Here is a 21,881-nt window from a genome sequence, read left to right on the forward strand (position 1 = left end):
TGGGAGTGTGGGGGCGGTGTCCAAATAGGCTGGTTTGTGCACATGGGACGGACCAGTATAAAGAAGCTGGGAGTGATGGACATAGGGCATTCTGATTCTACATGGTTATGGAGGTGGTCTGGTTGGGCAAGGTCCTGGAAGCAAAGCGTGACCAGACACCCATAGGGAACTCAGTCCATAGGCTGAACCAAGGCAGCAGAGTTGTGCTGGACCTACGGGGACCAAGGGTTTTATTCCACATTCTGAACTTCCTGTAAGGCAAGATGAAATGCCAAGGGCATCCCTCAATCAGGGTGAAGCTCGACACTACAGTAATTTGGTAAAACAAGGCCTTTGACTATGGCTCCCAAGTGGACCTCATCATCATTCTGTTCCAAATAGGTAACACCACTGAATTTATGGCCACCGGACACCGTTCCTCTTCCTCTTAGTCACACACAGCACCTTGACTCCCTTCTGTGACTCCCCTTTGTGATTAAGGCGGTCAGAGGACAGGAGCCTTCGGACCAAGGTGATTGGCAGAGCAGTCGTCCAATCAGGATGAACCGCAGGCATCCCACAGGCGTGCTGGGGGAGGGCACAGCCTGCACTGTCTCACAGCCTGAGAGTAGTAGGCCCTGCTAGTAAGTAGTCCCTGGCACGTACTCTCCTGGGCTTTTCACTGAAGATGAGCCCATAGGTTTCATTTTCTACAGAGCATGATTTGTGTCAAGTTTTCTACTACTTAATAATTTGAGATGAATGGGGTTATATTGTGTCTGTACTGTATCTTGATTTTTCAGGGCAGTATTTCATAACAATCAAGATGGACTGAAAGGAGATATTGTGAAATGGTTCTTTTTACTTCCTGGCATCAAAAAGACAGCCAAAATCCCAAACTGATTTTTTTTTTTTTGTCCCCAGTTATGGGTAAACAGACTTCCCCAACTCTATCTCTGATCTTCCTTTCCACTCGCCATTGGGTTTTCTACTTTTTAAAAGTAAAAATATAGTTTGAAAAATACTTTAGAACTGCATGAGCTTTTAGGGATGAGAGGGCATATGGTACAGTGATTAAGAAACTCAGGGGAGTCAGGCAACATCTGCATAGAGGATTCCCACACACTGACCCCATGCTGGGTATGCAGGGGCTGGACAGGGACTGCTGGTAGGGTCCTGCCCCTGGAGATGTTTCCTTCCGATGACCAAGATGGTCTTGGCATCAATCACAGCACCATCAGGCTTAGTGCTAAAAGTGAACCCAGAAAAATACTGTGGAGGGTTTGGGGTCTACCCTCTCAGCCCAGTACCAAAGTCTTCACAGAGGAAAGGGCTTTGCTCTAACCCTAAACCTGTCGTTCTGCTGGCAAAATCCCCATCCCCATTGCCCACAGCCACTATTCCAACTTGGCTCCGTTTCTCTCATCTCATCCTCCACCTCCTCAGGGGACACCTTCATTTTCTGCTTCACTGAGCAAACAGAGATTGTCAGATGTAAGTGCTCCCAGTTTTCTTAAAATGCCATCCACCCTCATCCTTCCCTCTTGGCCTCACACTCCTCCTTTTCTTTCTTCTTTCCCTTGCCTCTCTCAGGCCTCTGCTTCTTCCCCACAAGGATGCTGACCCTTCAGCCTCTACGCTTGTCCACTTCCCTTGATGCTGTGACATGGCAGGGCCTTTGGCCAGGCCTCATCCCTGTGAGCTTCCTCACATGTCTTATCTGGGAAATAGGGACAAGGCCTGGCTCACACATTGTTTTAGTGATTAAACAATATGACACATGCCAAAAAGTATGTGGCATAGCCCTGAACACCCAACATGTTGTACAGAGGATGACAGAGGGCGCCCTCTAGGGTGGCTGCCCCATGATCCCACTCCTCCTGATGTAAACACCCTGGCATAATCCCCTCCCATTAGCTGTGGACAGGACCTATAACTTGCTTCCAGTCAAGAGTATGGCAAAGGAGATGGATTGTCATTTTCATTATTACTTAATGATATATAATACTCCATCATCTTGCTAGCCAATCTGCCCTGGACATTTTCCCACAGCTGCTCATTTAAGCAAGGAGCCCACTTCAGAAAGCCCATGTGGCCGGGAGCTTTGGGGACACTTCAGCGGCTGAGGGGAGGCTCAGACCCACAGCCAGTGTAAATGAAAACTCTCGGTCCTGTCACTCCAGTGTACTGCAGGCTACGGCAACCACTCAGGTACCGCAGCCATCTTCCTCTGGTCAAGCCACCCAAAGAGAAGCCAGCCCTGGCTGATGACCTTGATTGTAGCCTTGTGAGACCTCAAGAAATGGACCCAGCTGAGCTGCTCCTGACCCACAGAAGCTGTACAAATGTAGGTACAGATTCGGAAATGCTTCAGCTATGTGAAGGCATGTCTTGAGCCACTAAGCTTGTCATTTGTTACACAGCATTAGATAGCTAACACGACACCACATGATGGATGCTAGCTTTATTCTCAGCCTTGCTTTTCCCTCCAGGCTCTACACTACCCTTATAGTTTCCTGTTCTTGGTTACCAGCTCTAGAAGGTGGCAGTGCCCATGGAGCTATTCTCAGCCCAAACTGTGGGCACCTGGAGGGCAGTAGCTGTGCAATGCCCACAACCCTCTCTGAGGGGCCCACAGCCAGGCCGCAGCCCATGTGACACCTCTTTCTAGTTTCCTGTGTGATTAATGATGTGGTAAGTTAGAGTTGTGACAGTGTATGGTGCCCCTGCTGAAAATGAACTCCATTAATGATCCTTTATGAAAAAGACAGCAGGAGGGTATGAAGCGGCTGGCTTCTAGTGACTGTGATGTGATGACAGTGGAGGGAGATGGGGTGAGGAAGCCTGGATCTCAGATGGGGGTCAGCGCGGTGGCAGCTTGGAAGGCTCCCTCAGCAGGGCTCAGGCACCCTATTGTCCGGAGGCAAAGCCTCTAGAACCATCACTGTCTTGATGACCAAATCCCTCCACTCTGAGCCTTCCATCCTCTGTGTGCATTGACACATTCAACAAATATTTAAATCTTACACCTGCAAGATATCAGTGACTGTTCTGGAGTTAGGGATACATCAAGGGCCCTGATCTCTCACATGCCAGAGGAAGAGACAGATAATAAATAAATCAACAAATAAACACATCAGGATAGTTGTTGATAATGTCAAGTGCTCTGAAGGAAATAAACCAGGGTGATAAGGCAAACAATGACAGGTGGGGCGGCAGGTACATGCAATGGGTGGTCAGAGGCTCTCTGTGGGATGACACATTTTGGTTTAGCCTTAAAGGACAAAGTGCCAGAGATATCAAGGTCCAAGCAGAGAATTCTTCCAGCAGTAGGGCAGCAAATGCAAAGGCTCTCAGGCAGCACTGGGTGAAGCCTCTGAGAGGGAGGGTTAGGGTTCTAGCCTCACCTCCCTGAGTCCAACTCAATATTTCTGGGAGTTGGACCTGTAAGATACATTTCTGGGCCAACAAGATAGCTCAGTGGACTAAATGCCTGCTTAGGAGAGTGCAGGGACCAGGGTTCGATCCCATGTACCACATGCCATGCTGGCCCCACCCCTGGGGTACACTGAGCCAGCCACCAAGACTGGGCATGGTGGTGCACCCTGTAATCCCAGTTCTGGGGAGATTGAAAACAGCAGGATCACTAAGAGTCTGAATTGCATAGTGAGACCCCATATTGAATGAGAGAGAGAGAGAGAGAGAGAGAGAGAGAGAGAGAGAGAGAGAGAGAGAGATTTCTATCATTTCCATGTGTGTCTGATGCTCCAGGTCCCAGAACCACACAAGGATCCATCTCCTTCCTTGAGCTTCTCACTCTTCCAAAGAAGTAGGAGGCAGTCTGGATTATTGGTGAGCCTGGGAGGAGCTGGCCCTGTTCAGCCCCACCTCCCTCCTTCCTTCCTCTCTCCCTGCAGTGTATATTCAGGTCTGCCTTCCCTCCGGTCCCTCAGTAATCAAGGTGACACTCTTGGTCCTCAGCAGGCTTTCTCCAGCCTCTGCCAATTGCTTCTGCACTGGAGAAGGAAATGAGTATATTTTATTGATTGAGTTTCCCTCCAATCACAACAGGGAGGTTAATCTTGGTTGCAAAACAATCAATTGGCCTCTGGACTACACAACCTCGCTGGGATCTCATGTTTGCTTTCAGCTTCCACTAGACACATCAACTGGGGCATAAAGAAGTCTCGTCCATTGGTCTAGTCCACATCAGAACAGACTGAGGTCACAAAGACAGTGTGGTACCCTCTCTGAGCTTCCTGGTGACCTTTTGTGTCACATTTCTGCAAGCAATACATGCCCTAGAGGTGTGCTGAGAATAAGCAGCCCATCATAGACCTTTGAGACTGGCAAGGACTGGCATGGGCTGCTGTGTCATGGGAGGAGTACCCTAGGAATGGGGAAACTGACCCTGGTCTCTTAAAGATGGGTTAGAAAGCAAGAAAATGTAAAGGCAGTTTCAAGCAGGAGAGACAGCTCAGCCTTGTGACCTCTGGGGCTGGCCCTGATCTCTGGTTACCAGTGACACCATGAGCCTGCAGGTAGCAGGCCATTCTGGTGGGGGGGCTGCCTGACAAGAACTCTCCCTATCCCTGGCCCTCTTTTCTACCCTGTCTTGGCTGTAGTTTGTACACTACATTTCTAAGAGCTTCCCCTCCAGCAGTGCAATGTCTGATACACACACCTTGCACAGACCCCATTGAGTGTGCGTTGCACCCAGACACTCGATCCTAATGACTAGAACAAGGCTCAAAAGCAATGAAATGTCACCTAGTATTAGGTTATAAAAACCTGTGGCTCTCCCTTGTCTTCCTTCTTGCTTGCTTAAAGCAAATTGACAGATTGAAAGTGGCCCCACAGAGGCTCATGTGGCAGGGACAGAGGGTGGCTGCTAGCCAACAGTCTGCCAGGAACCCAAGCCTGCTAATGACTGCAAGGAAACTTGGAAGAGGGCTGATTGTTGTCTGAGTGAGCCTGGGGGTTCTGCAGCCCCAGGGGACACCTGTTCTACAGCCTCCTGATAGACCAGCTAGGAGCACCTGACTCCTGACAGGCCAGCTACAATGCACCTGACTCCCGACACACAGATGCTAATAGATGTTGTTTCATGGTTCTGTGGCTTGGAGGTAATTTGTTACAAACTAGAATAGATAATGAACATAGATTTGGATATCAAGAGAAAGATAGTGTTGCGGCACATATTTTTAAAGAAAAAAAAAGTAAGGTGACTTCGGAACCAGGCAGTGGGGCAGAGGCTGTGAATATGCTGAGGAAATGGCCATAGAAATCTCCAATTGCCTCAGAGGCTGTTTGCAGAAAGATGTGCTTTGTGGATGGAAGTGAGCACATCCCTGGAGGCTGGTAGAAGGGGATCTATGTTAGGGGGTGGCAGAAAGCTTGGTGACACTTGTCTGTGTTTACGTGGCAGGAGCATGCATCTTGTACATTGTCACCTCATTATGGTGATGCCCAAGGCAAGTGCTGAAGATGATATATGAGGAGAGGGGAAAGTGTCCAAGACAAAGGACCTGGGACTTGCTTTTGCTAATGTTGAGGGTTCTTAGTCTTCCAACATAGCGAAAGATGCTAAAGTTAGGAAGTGGCTTTTGAACATTGGCAAAAAGAGGCAGTCTGGAGATAAAGCTAAGAGTGTGACTGGGTAACCTTTACTGAAGACCTCAGAAACATCAAAGGGTCACACAAAGCCCTTTTAAGTGATTATAGTGGGCCTTGAAAGTTTCCAGACCAAACATTAGGGGCTCTAAGAGACATAGTGATGTCCTTTGGTCTCCTCAGCAGGAGACTCAGGTTGGAAAAGGATTCAGTTCAAAGGAAATGATGGGTGTGGCTTCTGTGCCTAGAAAGAATCTCAGTGAGATTTACAGAAACCCCACAGTTTGAGAAAACTAATATTGGACTGACAACTGGGCTGAAAGGGACCAAGACAGCACAATATGAGAAAGGCCATAAGACTCCCAAAATTCCAATCATCAGGAAACACGCTGAAGAGCCAAGTTAGCTTCAAGCACATGCTTCCTTGGGACTGGGATAGAGCACTCAATATTCCAGGGACATTGCATGCAGTCCCTAGCACCAAGCAAAGACACAAGCTTTCTTCCATGAAGGAGGAAGATTGACTCAGAATTACTAAGAGCTTAGAAAGTGGAGTTCAGTCATGGAAAACCTGTCCCAATCTTTGAAAGGTAATCAAGATACTTCTGGTATTTTTCTGGATCGATTTCAAAACTTTTATGGACCAGTACTTCTTTGCATTTCACACTTCCTTTATAGTAAGATGTCTAGAGCCATGGCCCTAATCTATCCCATCACTGTACATCAGACACATGGGGGAAGGTCACTTCTCTTTGGTTTCACACACTGCCACATTCAGACCAAGCAATTTTCTACAGCGCGTATTTAAGGAGCTACAGACAAGAGCCACATCCACGCCAGGCCCTGCTATGGATGATAAGTCTGAACTTTATGCTGTCATAGAAGCAGACATTTGTAGGGTTGGGGAGGGAGTGGCTGTATTCTGCAGGTGGAAGAGATGGGAATCCCCAGGAGTGGGCAGGAGGTTGTGCTGGACTTGACATGGCTGCTGCCTCCCATGTTCCTGACTTTGTGCAGTCCCATCCCCTTGTGTGGATTGGACCTAGTGACTCACTTCAGGCCATAAAGGACTGGCTCCTCTGTCTTACTCTCTCGACTTAAACAAATGAGGCAATTGCTGTGTCTAAACTGCCTATGGAAAGAAGTTGAGATGTAGGTTCTTGTTTCTTGTCAGTTTCTTGCAATCTCTTGTCACAGTATGGAGTAACTTGAACCCACAAATACCCAATAATCCTTTTCCCCAGGTGAATTCTTGGATCCTTGCAGCTCTGTTGGATGCTTTGAGTAAGGGAAATCCAAAGCCAGAGAACCAAGCTAAGACATACCCAAATGCCTTACACAGAGGAAATATGAGATAGTATTACTTCAAACCAGTATGCTTTGGGGTAATTTGTGATCCAGTAGTAGGCATTTTATACACCCAGTCCAAGATCCTATTGGATAGTTATTTCCCCTAGAAACACTATCTTTTCTTGGCTAGAGCCCCAGGGCCTTTGCACATGCTGCTCCAAGCCAGGATCATTTCTATCATCTACATCTGGAAAACTTTCACCTGTCCTAAAGGACTCAGATGAGGTATTCTTTCCTTTAGGAAGCCACTTTTGACCCCCTGGCCTGCCTCTGTGTTCCCATAACAGCTTATACTTGTTTCCTACAACTCATATAGCTCATAAGCTCGTAAGTCATATAGCTCATATAGCTTGTAAGTCAAGGCATATCACAACATAACTACTGTTTGTCTCCCCAGCTGGTGGACAAGGGCCTATTCATCCCAGGGCCCTATAACTTAACATTTTGCATGGAATAAAATAACAATAGCAAACTTTTGTTAAAAACCAATGCTGTGCTTGATGCTGGTGGAAGCAATTGTCTTCATTAGAAAGGCAGTGAGGAGGGCCGTGGATATAGCTCAGCGGCATAAGCGCCTGCCTGGCGAGTGCAAGGTCCCAAGTTTGATCTCTATTACAGAAAAAAAAAAAAAATTAGTGCTGAGGAGATAGCTCAGTAGCATAAATGCTTGCCTGGCAAGTGCAAGGTCCTGCGTTCAATCCCTGGTACCTCCTTTGACACAAAAGAAAGGCAATGAGGGAAATGTTTTAAACTCCTTACTCTGCAGAGGAAGAACTTAGATACCAGGGTAGGTTCCCAGTTCACACCTCCTGGAATGATTGAGTCAGAAGAAGCAGGTTGATCCTGCCTGTGCCTAGCAGTCCCAGGGTTATGTAGAGTCTCCCTGCTGTCAGGGACTCTGCAAATCCCCGAGTGAGTCCAGAGGACTTCCTAGGCATCTAGACATATACTCTGTGCTCGACTGGCTATGCAGTTAGGTATTTCCAGAGCGACATCTGGATGTATCTCTTGGTGCTTCCACACGAGGGCCTGGCTGGCACCCAGAGAGTTCAATGTGTGTGGAAACCACACCTCCAGCTTGACTGCAGCAGTGGCTCGCAGGCAGCACAAGCATTTGTCTCTCCTCACACCCGGCACTAGAAGCCCTGTAAATCCCCCAATGTACATGTTAAAGTGAACAGATGTGGTGGTGTATTTTTAATGCATTATGTGAAATTAGCAGCCCTGGGCATGGAAGAACTCTGCTGTCCCTGGGCTGCCCCTCGCCCATGCAACTGCGGACACAGTCACATTAGAGGATCTGGCCTCACTCTTGTGGTCTGCACAGCCTTGGCAAGAGAGCGAGGGAATTTCCCAGTGCGGCTCCCCTGGCCAGGCGCAGCAGCGCCATCTCTGCGGGTCCTAGGCCTTCTTCCTCAACACCTTAAGAGAATGTCTTTTATGGAGGGCCCAAATGTTCTGGGCAAAAGAGGTTTGTGCAGTTTGTGTCTCAGGAAGCGAACTCAGGATTCTGTGCTTGTCAGACAGGCGCTTGTGCTGCTGAGCTAGATCCACAGCCCCAAAGAGGTTTGTAAGGATGGAGGGTTGTAATGATCGGCAAAACGCAGAGTGAATGCTACAGTACCCGAGATCAACACAAGAGGGCATCTGCATGGACGTCAGAAAAGATGCGGGGGAGGGGGTGGCTGTTTGAGATGAGAGTCCCTGCGGGGTCCCCAGTTCTGTCCAAAGGGGAAACACACTTAAATTTGTTTTTCTTTTTTGGTACCAAGGATCAAAAGCAGAACCTTACGCTTGCCAGGCAGGCACTTAGGCCACTGAGCTAACTCCCCAGCCCAGGAAGTATAATGGTTATTTCCCAAGTATGCTGGGGACTGACTATGCTCCGAGCTGATTTCCAAGCACGACTCAGTCACTATGATGTTAATTCCAGGTGCAGCACCAACGCCTCGCCCCTCTCCCCGAGCCAAAGACCACCACGAGGCCCCTGTCATAGAGCAAAGCTGGGCTCGTTGACTGACCAAGGGGTGCACATCACAGGCAAGTGTGGGGTGTCTTAGTGAGAAGGTGCTGGAATAAACTTACTACAAAATGGAGTTTGTGTTAGATGATTTGGGGAAGGCTCAAGGAAGCTGAGCTTCGCCTGGCTTGATGCTGCCAGGAAGCGCATGTAATCCAGAAGGTGGGAAGACTAAATCAAGATTAGAGCTGTGATTGGTAAAGAACCTGGTATCGGTCCATCAGCTGGGCTGGGTAGTGGTTTTATATTTAGAATAAAGTTCTTGTCATGGTCTGAGTTCAGACATGATTTGGGAATGGACTTGTTTTTGTCTTAATGTACCAGGCCTCATCAGTATAGTCCTGTGTATGCCGATATGGTATGAATTATTTAGACATCAGGAAAAGCCCCAGACCTCAGCGTGGGTGCAGCTGTGTCCCGCAGGTCCACTGCTGCCCGTGTGGGGCAGCCCCAGCCCCAGGCCTCCTGTTTTCTGTCTCCACTCTGTGCCGGTGCACAGAAATGGACAAACACAAATGTTGAGAGGTTTTCAGTGCCCTATTCACGCTGTCCCTGTTGGCAAGTGGTGCTGAGACTTCAGGGCCACTGGAATTCCCATGGGAACCAAGAGCCAGCGGGGGCCAGCGGGACATGCTGTGCCTTTGGGAAGCCAGGTCGACCCCGAGGGGAATGGCCACGGAGAAGGAGGAGGGAGAAGGAAAAGAGGCTTCAGGGTCAGAGATCTCAGCCTTAGGGTCTGTCCCTGCCACCTATAAGCCACGTGGGCCGGGGCACTCTGTTGAATATCAGAGATTCTGTTCCTTCTTCTCTATAATGAGAATTTTTAAAAAAAATCTGCTTTCCCAGCTTCTTGGAAGAATATAATAAGGGAATAGAGTGTGATACGTGGGAAACAACCATCACCTTGAGCGCTCACTGCCTTCAAGGCCCTTTTGCCCCTCACATGTACTAACACAGCTCACAGAGCAAGCCCAGGAGGCAGATTCCATGACAGCCTCCAGCTTTCAGGTGAGAGGATGGTGGTTCAGAGGGATTAAACATCTTGTCTGAGGTCACACAGCTAACGGGTAGCAGCACTGAGGCATTCTGGCTCTGGTCCCCTCATTCTACCGCCTCTCATGTTAGCTGTGGGGCTCTTTCTCTTCCTGTGTCACTCCAAATCATGAACTTCACAACTCCAGTCATGTTTTGATGGAGATTTAGTGTGCTGAAAGTCCCCAGACCTGCGACTTTTGATTGCAGATGGGTCTAAGCTGCTTGCCTGGCTCTGGTTGGGAGAATATTCATTTCCTTTTAGAAGGTCAAAACATTCCTGGCATGACAGATAATATAGATTCAGGTCACAGCAGTACACAGATCAAATAAAAAGTAGTATTGCCTTATTGGTATTTCTACGCCTTTCAGTAGTAGAGTCAATGAAAAGTGTTGGGAAATGGGTAAAAGCTCGAGTGTGGGAGATGACCCAGTGTGGCAGAGCCCTCTCCCAGCAAGGTATCTGATGTGTGAACAGAAGGCAAATGTGGCCAAGAGGAAGTGGGTCAGACAGGGCCGTCTCTGATCCTGGAGTAGCCAAAGCTGCTCACTGTGGCTGTGGAGTCCAGCCCTGCGCCGTCCAGCATTGCCTCTTGCCAGCCCATCCATGTGTTCCCAGGTTGAGTCACAAGTTCTGGGAGGATGGCAGCCAGGACCCTGGGGTCCAGGGACTCTAGTAAGTTCTGGCTCCAGTACCGCATGGGGGAGATGAAGGCCTGGGGATGACATCAAGATGCTGCCATGTGCTGCTGCCACCCTAGATCCCTGCCATCGACCTCTCAGAGGCTCATCTGTTCTTAATTATATCTCAGAATCCCAAGGCATTACCACTCTGAGAATTTGGGGAATTTAGCTACTTAGAGGATTCGTAACCATCAAAGTAATCCTTGCTATTTATGAGGCTTCCTTTTTTCAGACTATGAAAGCCAGCTAGACAACACTGTTGTTGTGAGGACAATCTGGAGTTGCTCTCGAGTTCTCTTCAGGAGTCCTTGGCCCTCCATTGGCATTATTTGGTTAGGATTAAGGACCTGGGTAAAAAGGGGAGTTTTCTCCATTACTTCCCAATGGAGAGAAAAGATAAGACAAAGGGGTTGTACCAAGTAGAAGGGCGACTCGGGTGCTTGCCCACTCGGGGTCTTCTTCTGGGGACTGTACTGTTCCCCTCGCTCTTTGCAAAAAGGATGCTCCTGTCTGCTGAACTTGCTCCTTTGTAGCATCAGGTGATTGGAGAAGAAAGAGGACACTTGAATAATGAGCAGAGCCAATCAGATTTTCTCTGATGACAATTTGATAAGAAGCACAGAAATAGAATCAGCCATGGAGTCCCTGGAGCCATGTGTGGCCATTTGAGAGGAGACACATGAACAAGCAGGGGAGGGGGCTCAGCCCCTGCAACCCCAAGCTTTACTCTAGCATTTTCTGCACTGTGCATTTGTCCAGTCCCTCCTTTTGAACCCAGTGCCTTCACATGAGGCTACTGTTGCAGGAAGGCAAGGCTTTTCTCAGTCACACCATGCCTCGCTTTCAGCTGCAGCAGAAGCTGAAGCCCAGAGCCATGTGCAAGAGATGGGAACAACCCTACTTGCCATGGATTGGGGACACATAGCACCACAGGCTCCTGGGACTGCAGCATGTGGGCTGTTCCAGAGATCCCTGCTGATGCATCAGAAGGCAACATGGACCTCTCTAGAGCCTTCAGGGTATCGAGCATGGCTGCCCCTGACCTCCACAGTTTGAAAAGGGACCCAGCAAAGTCCCTACAAAGGAGCTGTTGTTATGACACCACACTCCATTGATCTGACAGCTGCAGCAAGGACTGGAGGCAGCAGACAGAGGCCCAGGGAGCGCAACTGGATGAACAGCCCTCATTGATCTATTTACCTGCTCGATGGCTAGCAAACTCTGTGACTGAAAGGCATCCGTGGCAGGTCTGAGCTGGAAGGGCACCTTAGGAAGGCCCCAGGATGGCACAGTGCTGTCACAGGTGGGAAAAGCAAATGCCTTAGACACCATTGAAATGTGACCTTTCCAATTTCTATCAAGGAAATCTAAATAAGTCCCACTGTTTATGGGACAGCCTTTAGGGGTGGGGTGGGGTGTATGTTCTGCAGCCCTGTTTCCCACAGGGAGGAAAGCAAAGAATATTTATTTATGTGGCTGTGTAGGACTGAATCATAAGCTGTTTGGATAAAAGAAAAAAACCCAGAAACTTGCTACCAAGAGAACAATGTGTTGTCACTAATTCAGACCCCTCACTGTCCCTACCCCATGGGACATAGACAAGCAAAAATGAAGAGTTTTCCCAGCCAGAGACTCCAAATGTAGCATGGGGGACAGGATTATGAAGACTCCAGCTTTTGTCCAGCCTTTGCTGAGTGCATTTTTAGGTCAATCTGCCCATGAATCTCTGGCAGGCAAATCATAAAACACCCCTTCACCTCTTATTAAGTGGAGTCTGCAAATAGTCTTTTACCCCCTGTCCCTTATTTAAAGCGGCATGGTATTTAGTCCCCAAAGCCTCTGCAGCCTTGATGGTGACCCAATCCCCCAGTGGGAACTGTCTGTCTGCCTGGTCTGCTCCAGTCCCTGATCCCCATTCTCTCTCCCAATGAGATGGAAGCTTGACAAAACCCTATTTCTAGATTGCTGTGGTTTGAGTCTATTCTCTCAAAGCTTGGGCTTGTTCTCTCCATTTCTATTAATCCGCAAGTGTACATGACAGCATCTGTGTCATGTGCTCACCTGGTGCCCTAAGACTTTGTCTTTTCAAAACTGCCAGCTCAGACCAGGGTAGATTTTTGCCTTACATACTTTCATGGTTGCTATGGACAGTCATTCTGCCTACACTTCCAGCTTGAACCAAGATCACCATAATCATGAGTACTGGCTTTCAAGGAAGAAAGAACTGAGTTTGAATTCTATGCATACTGCTAATCATATGGACATTGGCAAGTTACCTAATCCTGTTCTTCTGAGCCATATTTTCCTCACCCGTGCAAAGGGGTTATTAGAACTGGATCGTGCCTCGTATAAAATGAGATCGCAGACATAAAGAACTTAGCTCAGTGCATCACATCCAAAGCTAATATATGACGTTTATGGAGAGCTTACAATATATTAAGTTCTGCGCAAAGCATTATCTCATTTAATCTACCCAAACACCCTGTGAGCTCTTATTATCTCAAAATTTTAAATGATAAATCCGAGGCTTGAAAGGTCAACAGCTGGTCAGTGCTTGAGTAAGCCCTGGTTGTGACCTCACAGAAACCAAAGATTATGATTTATCTAATTCAGTGTTAGAGCATCATATCTGTCATATAGCAGACACTCCAAAGATATGTGTTGAATGGAGGCCCGGCTCACAAGCAAGTGTCCTTTGGATAACTGGGTTGAGAGCTTAGCGCTACCAATTTATTATTTGTTTCTATTTGCAGGGCCCACTAAGCAGTTGTTTTATTTCTGTCTGTTTGTATTCTTCTCCCTCGTGTGGCTGTTACTGGGTCTTTTAATACAGTCAAACCTTCCGTCCCAATGAACACATTTGCATACAACCTACTCTTCAATCAGTGATTAAGCGAGTCTGACTCAGATTCAGCACTTTGGACAGAGCTACGTCGTGTGCGCATGTGCGCGCTGATGTAGTCAGTATTGCATTTGCATCTTAAAACTATTTACACTAAATGTGTGACCCACATGTAAGAAAATACTGCCTTTCCCACTTCTTGTTCACTCTAAACAGTGATTCAGGCTCTCTTCTTCCTCAGAGTCTGTGAGATGAGGCAGGATTGCCATAAAGATTTTATGAGTCCAAGAGAAACATTACTCAAGCAGGCTTTATTTCAAAAACATCACTCTGAGGCTGTGGGATGTTGTTTAGAGGAGAAGCAGAGCTCATCCTGATGGGATACTTATACCGCAGGAAAGACCAAATGTTGCCGAGCATCCTCATAATACTTACTAGATGAAAAACTTGTTTAATTTGCTTAAAATCAACAGACTACATAAAAAATATTGTCAGTGTCTCTAGGCCCATACTTGAAGCCAGTGATAAATATGATTCCCCCCACATATTTTCACTAAGACAAGGAGGAAGAGAGTAACTGTAGTGGTACTTTTAGGCCTTCAAACCCTAGGACAAAAAACAATGTATGTATAGTGGGACATATGTGCCAGGCACTGTGTTGAAAGTTGCTAAGCAAAGAACGCAAATTCTCTGCACTGGCGATCTCACTGAGTGGTGGCAGAGAGATGTGTACTCACATACATCAAGCGAGGCAAGGACATAAGAGTTGGAAGAGAAATAGAAACAGGTTTGTGCACTGGAAGCGCACCGCAGAATTGTGTGGGACATCCCCTGCCTGTTGTCAGCTGATACCCTGAGATTCTCACACAATCTTGGAGGAGGGAAAGTAGAGAGGACACAAACTAAGTACTTAAAGCATATGTAAAGTGTTCTTTAGGGGAAAGAGCAGGAAGCCATTGACAGTAAAGGAAGATGTAGAGGTGTTTGAATCAGATCTTGAAAAAGGTGAAGATTATTCTGGATGGGAAAAACAGGAAGAATGAAGATGCGACAGAAGAAATAGTCATGATGCATTTGCAGAGGGACAAGTAGCTTGGGGCGGCAGGATCAAGGCACAGGAAAATTATAGGGGAGCTGGCAGTGATAAGATGAACAGCAAAAGATGGGTGCTGAGTTAGGGTCCAGTTACAAAAATTCTGCTGTAAGTGGTGGTAGCTGCCAAAATACATTTAAGGGGCTGGAGCGTAGCTCAACAGAAGAATGTGTGCTTAGCATGATAAGGCCCTGGGTTCTGTCCTCAACACCAGAAAAATATGAATAATAAACATTTTATCTTTTACTGATTTTTCCGTACCCAGGAAGCAATATAACCTTGCTGTAAAACCTCCAGAAACTTACAAAAGAACATAAAGTTAAAGATACATTAATATCCCATTCAGAGCTAAGGATGTTAGCTCTTTTTCCTTTTTTAATGACTATTATATATGTATGTATATAAAATTTTTACTTTATACTATATATTCAGTTTTGTATCCTTATTTTTTTTACTTAATATCACATATTAAGCATTTTCCAATTTCTTTCAACATCCTTTGAAACTGTAATTTTAATTGCTACATGTTTTATGAGCCACCTTGATGGCAGTTTGTTGAACCATTAATGTGACCCAGATACTGTTACCTTTTTCTGTGTATAATAAATAATACTGTAGTGAACATCTTTGTGTGTAGCACTTAACATTAACTTCTCACTGTTTTCTTGGCATAAATTTCCAACTGTGGCATGGACATTTTATATTTTAATCATTACATGAAATGAACTTCCAAAAAGGTCTTGCCAGCTTCTAATCTCACCAACAGGTCTTGTGGCTCTAAGAGGTTAAATGAATTGCCTGAGACTAAATGGCTGGTGACTGCAGAACTGGGAGTCAAACATGGGAGCTGTTTCCAAGAGCGATGGCAGAACTCTGGTGGGAAGGTGGGGAGTGGGGTGGCTAGAGGTACTGGAGCTTACAGGACTGAGGTTGACTCCTCTGGGGTGGGTAGGTCGTCTAATGAGACAGTTTCAAAGAACAGGCTGCACCTGAACAACACCTGTGATTTCATACTTTCTAAAGCTGCCTATGTGTCATGGCTCTTTTCACTGTGGGACAGTAACCAGACTGAATAGAAATACAATATATCTAACTCTATCTTGACCAGCATTCCTTTGTAGACTTCGGGGCTTGGGTGGCACTAGCAGGGAGGGCACATGTAAAACCTTGTCTGCTTTTCTGAAAGTTGGTTCAAGGAGGATTCCTTGCTGAAGGGGTCATTCTTGGGATTAGGCTTCAATCAGCCATAATGAGAATCTCCAGGCCTCAGTACCTGCTTTCTCGCTCATCTCATAACTCAGAAATGATTTGATGAAGGATCAAAGATTCAGGATCCAGAACTCTCGACCATCCTACCTTGAACAACTAGCCAACTTCATGGCCACACATGTAATCACGTAAGACAAGGGACAGTATGGAGACCACACTCAGGGGAGTCACCTTGTCACACCTCAGTCTCAACCCTTTGCAGGCTTGACAGAGGCTTCAGAGTCACATCCTCCCCAAGTCCCCTCAAAGGTACCTCTAACTAACTTCTATCTAGCTCCTATGTTACATGCCATTGGTCACACCCAGGCAGTGACGAAACATCAACTACAAGAATGATCTCTGTGCTGAATCAAGGTCTGACTCCTGCAGTCACCTCTTGTTTAGGTGTCTGTGAACTATACAAACCTTTTCCCACAAGGTGGATGATGAACTACCTATAACTGCATTCCTCTTAGTACATGATGTGTTGGTGTAAACGTGTCAGCTAGACCTGGGGTTCCAGTTCTGCATCTGCTAGCAACCAGCTGTGTGTTGTTGGGTGAGTTGCTTCATATTTTTGGGTTTCAGATTACTTCCTGGATTGTAAGTAATGGATTTACCTCATCGGTGAGCGATGAGGATCAAATGAAATGTCAGCAGTGTGGAAGTGGTAAGATGTTAGGGCCCCTCATGGTTATCTTTCTCTAATCAGAATTTCTCAAAAGTGGTTCCTGACTGCAGCATCAAGAAGTTCTAGAGTGAGTAGTTAAAATGTGGATTATTGAGTCATAGCCCTACTGTACTGAGTTACAGTTCATAAAAGTGGGATCAAGAAACTTCTGTTTATTTCTGCGCAGTATTCACAGTGTGAAGAAGTTGGAAGGCCTTCACGCTTATTAAGGGCATGCTCCAAAACTTTCTGAGAGATCCACAGTCAAGGATCCATCTGATCCCTTAAACTAGGGAACAGGCCCTGTTTTTAGGGCATCTCTTTTCCTCAGTGTCAGTAGCCTTATCTCCTAACAGGCTTTGGAGAGAGGACTGGGAGGGGCTGAGGAAAGGTCCGCCTAGAGTAGGGCTTGAAGGATTTCTAGAATCCTTAATACAGCCACAAGGAGAGGATCAGTCTTTGGAATGCAAAGAAGTGGGGCAGGGCAGGGGTCCAGGGCAACACTTGTAGACTGGTTCAGGGTCCAGTGCTCCAAAGCAGACACACAACGGACCACAGAAGGCTGGACAACATTGTGGAGGTCAACACATCCAACTCCGGACATGTCTTCCATTGGACTCAGAACTCCCAGAAAGGCTGAGTGTTGCTCTGTGAGTCCTCCAGTCCCCTCGCCTGCTCTCTTTCTCTGCTGTCAGCTTGCTCCTCATGCTCGGTTTCATGCTCCGAAATCCACCCTTCCCTGGGCTGCAGTAACACTATGCCAATCCAGGTCTTATCTGTCTCTTCTTGGCTTCCACAGTAAGCAGCTTCAGTCAGCATGGTCTTTCAAAAATGCAAAGCAAACCATGTCACTTTGTCGCTATAAACTTTTCAATGCCTCTCTCTTGCCCTCAGAATGAAATACCAGGAATCCGTCCTCCCCTACCTCTCTATCCCCATCTCCTCTCAGCTTCCCTTGGCTTTCTGAAGCACAGACAGGAACTCCCTGTCTCCAGGGCTCTGGTCTGGCCAGTTCCCTTGAAGACCATGCTTTCCAATTCCTGCCTCTGGCTTTCCCTACTGTCACTGCTCCCAGTCCTGTGCAGTTCAACAGAGACGGGAGAGATAGGAAAAAGACAATTATTCTCAGTATTGCCCCAGCCTGTGCGCTCTCACCATGCACCATGCATAGTAAGAATTTTACATTCAATTTCTCATTTTGATTCTCATAGTAGCCCCATGAGACAGAGACAGACAAGAACAAAAGGCCCAGAGAGGTTAAATAACTTGCCCAATGTCATGTGACAGCACAAGTGGTGCAGATGATTCTGAAAGCAAGTTTGTCCAAATTCCAAGATTTATCAGAAAGCTACCTCAAAGAAACAGGCCCTGTTCGGATCCACCTCCAGTGGTCTATGAAGGAACAGCCACCCATCCTGAAAAGAAACCCCTTAAGATAGAGTATCCTCAACAATCTAAGTGCTCAGCCTGTCTTAGGGGGAGGCAGCGTTACGACTGCAAGATGATTAGGACAACAGTGAATTTAAATCCCAGCCACGGCTGAAGAATATCTGCTTCTCAATTCAATTTGGTTCAATCCAATCCAATTGAACTCCGTGCAGTTATCGAGTGCCCATCATGCACCCAGGAACGCAAATGTGAGTGGGCCAGAGACCAGGGCAGAGGCTCCTCTTAGGAAATCATCACTAACCCAGACTGTTACTGGGATGCTAGCAACCAGGGTTCCCAGCAGAAATCCTGTGGCCAACCCTGGAGCTCTTAGTAAGAGGAGAATCTGCCAGGACTTGTGTTAGCTACTGGTCAGTTTCCTGTTTAGTGGCCGCTGAGAATTATGAGTTCTCTGGCCATATTTCTTATAAGACATGCATATAAAGATACTATGGAGCTAGGGAGAAAGCTCAGTGGTCTAAGTGCCTGTCTGGCAAGTGCAAGGACCTGGGTTTGATCCCTGGTACCGTATGTCATGCTGGCCCCGGAACCCCGGGTGTACTGTGCTGGCCACTGAAACCAGGTGTGGTGGTGGGTGCATGCCAGTAATCTCAATGCTGGGGAGGCTGAGACAGGAAGATCACTATGAGTCTGAGCTGAATGCAGAGAGACCCTGTATCAAATAAATAAAAGTTTTTAAAAAATGAAAAGAAAAAAAAAACATACTATGAGTTTAGCCTTACAGGTATCTTAAGATATAAAGAAACAAACTGGCATTGAGTGGCTGAGGTCATAGGCTCTAGTGACAAAGAATCTGTCTCTGTACCTCCCAACTTGAACAGGCTATGTTAATTTTTCAAGTCCCAGTTTCCTCAACTGCATGAGGAGATGGAAATAATACCTTCTTGATAAGATCATTGAAAGGGTAAGAACAATTATGCACCGAAAGTGCTTAGCACAGTTCTGTGTGTTTAGAAAGAATGCAAGGGGTTTTAGCTAGCACCATTCTTTTTTTTTTTTTTTTTTTTTGGTGGAACCAGGGATTGAACTCAGGCCCTTGCACTTGCCAGGGAAGCGCTTATTCTACTGAGCCATCTCCCCGGCCACTAGCACCATTCTTATTCTGGATTGGTTAGATAGGAACAAACCATATTAGTAACTCTGATACCTAGCCTGGTCACTGATACTTGCTCAGTGCCTCTGGAATAAATGAATGTGTGGGTAGCACACACAGTTTATTGCCAAATTGCTTTCTAAAAGCATTTGATCCCCGGAGGGCACTGGGTGCCAAGCTAAAGGCTTGGAATCTATCCTACAGGTGGCAAGGGCAACTAAAGGTTTCCAGCAGAGAAACAGGATGGCCAAGATGGGCATTTAGCAGGCTCACAGTGGACCAGGAGAGAGGGTGACAGTGGCGAGCCATTCTGGAGGCCAATTGGATGTTACGTCAGTATCACAGGTATGGAAGCAAGAGCAGGAGACCTGCTGGTGCAGAGAAAGAGAAAGCTGGAAAGGTACTGAGGAGGTAGAGCTGGCAGGACTTGGCAGTTAGGAGGTGACCATTGCCCCGCTCTGCACAATGTCCCCTGGGACATGATCCAGTCTGTGCACCTGGGAGAGGCTGAAGGTCTCTTGATTTACCATGAGGGTGGAGCACAAGTGGTTCTTTCTCCTGAAGCATAGAGCAGAAGCCTGGTGAGGGCAGAGCCCTAGAGGGATTCTTCCACACCACAGGCTGACGGGCCTGGGAGCTCACAGCTCACAGCTGGGGCCAGCAGCCAGGTGCAGGAAGGGGCTTCCCCAGGGCAGATGGCTCTGCTGAGGGACAGTGGAAGTCATTCCTAATTGCAGTGCAGTTTACGGGGAAATCACCAAAGCTGGTTAGAAAATGAAAACCTCTGAAAATGGTCCAAATGATGGGGAAGGACTCCCCCTGATTGTTGTTGTTCTGTGCCAGGTGCCATCACCAGATTGTGCTTACTCAGCAGCCTCCAGAATGACTGTGGAAGGAATTTGCCGCCCATTCTACAGATACGGAAACTGAGGCTCAGTTACTTTTTTGATACTATGGCCCAGTTTTCACAGGAAGAATCAGAATTCAAGCCCACCTCCTTGACTCCAAAGTCTGCCCTCTGTCTTCTACAATGTATTTCATAATCTTTAATTTTAAAATCCCATTTCTCCAGACACCCATGTATTGATGGTGGCACCGTAAAGCGATCAAATGCTTTTAGAAAGCAATTTGGCAATAAGGATCAAGAGTCTGAACACGATTCATTCTGGGAATTGCTCCTAAAGAAATAATCATAAATTCAGGGGGAAAAAAGCCTTACACATAAAAATATTCTTTACAGAAATATTTATAACATGAGCAACCATAGACAGTCTTAATGTTCCAAGAGAACCAGGAGAAATGGTTAAGTAAACTATGATCTACCCACTTAATGGAGTATTTGGAGGCCAAGCATTTAAAATAACAGAGAAAATGCTAACAAGTTTGAGGTGATCAGGATAAAAAATGGTTTATCATTATTACCATACAACCTAGCTGTTAAGCTTTAATAACTCAGGTCAACAATTTCTGACATTACCAGTGAAGCGGAAGACCCAATACTATTATGGACTACTGGACTCTTAGAATATTTTGCTGAGTTAACACACCTATAATATTCAAATAATGGAGCTAAACAAGAAAAGGGGATACAGATGAATGTCCATTTTGTATCTGTGTATTCAAGGTGGTTAGGATAGATATATAGTTACATTCTCTTAATGAATAGAGGGATTTGTTCTAATGGTGTTTGTAAATAGGATATCATGTCCGCATCTTGTACAGCAATTAACCACTAGGAAGAATGTAGGCAATGTGTTAATTATTGAAACTGTCCTACCAATTTGGTTTGAAACTGTCTCATTGCTATTTGTTCCTCAATAAAATTGTGGAAAAAATAAAATAAAAATGATTCAGCAACAACCAAAAAAAAAAAAAAAGAAAAGAAAAGAAAAGGAGATGGGAATTAATGTGTTTGGTATAAATAAATGGTTGAATTCGAGAAAATTGAAAAAGAAAATAAAGGTTTATCCTGTCGCCCAGAGCTGTGGCGGGACCATGGGAACAGGGTTTCCACTCTGGGCATGTCCTTCTTTCATCTCTATCAGCCACTTTCCAATTGCCCCATGTTTCTAAAAAGTAGCTGTTTAGGGGCCGGCCTGATAGCTCAGTGGATTAAAGCACCTGCTTAGGCAGACAAAGGGACTAGGGGTTTGATCCCTGGCACACTGCGCTGGCCTCGCCCCCGGTGTGCGCTGAGACTTCGATTAAGACTGGGTATAGTGGTGCGCACCTATAATTCCAGCCCTTGGGAGGCTGAAAAATAGGGGTATCACTATGAGTCTGAACTGTGTAGTGAGACCCTGTACTAAATACTTTAAAAAATAAAATAAATAAAAATAAAAAATAGCTGTTTAAGGCCAGGGAGATAGCTCAGCAGCACAGTGCCTGTCTGGCAAGTGGAAGATCCTGAGTTCAGTTCCTGGTACCAAGCCCTCACGGACTGTTTAATATGGAAAATATATGATCTCTCAGTTTTATATAAAATGAAAATAAAAATACCTCTAAACATAATGTGAAAAATGTTATCTCAGCTTTATATAAAATAGGAATAAAGATATCTCTAGAAATCTTGCTGTTTTTATTGATCTGTAATATAGAACTTAATGAAAACTGTGCATTTTATTTATTTATTTATTTATTTATTTATTTTTGCGGAACCGGGGATTGAACTCAGGCCCTTGCACTTGCCAGGGAAGCGCTTATTCCACTGAGCCATCTCCCCAGCCCCCATCTCCCCAGCCCCCCATCCTTTTCATAATAGCTATATTTTAAATTCTAAAATCAGATAATGCACATTTATTTAAACTT

At 46.2% G+C, this 21,881-nt stretch overlaps 1 protein-coding gene across 1 annotated transcript in view; it reads right to left on the minus strand.

The window, feature by feature from the left end:
* Csmd2 (CUB and Sushi multiple domains 2) overlaps nucleotides 1-21,881 on the minus strand; it is a 607,037-nt gene that overhangs the window by 325,267 nt on the left and 259,889 nt on the right. The window lies entirely within an intron of this gene.

The sequence above is a fragment of the Octodon degus genome, unplaced genomic scaffold (assembly GCF_000260255.1).
Source record: "Octodon degus isolate 3935 unplaced genomic scaffold, OctDeg1.0 scaffold00130, whole genome shotgun sequence".
NCBI classification, from domain to species: domain Eukaryota; kingdom Metazoa; phylum Chordata; class Mammalia; order Rodentia; family Octodontidae; genus Octodon; species Octodon degus.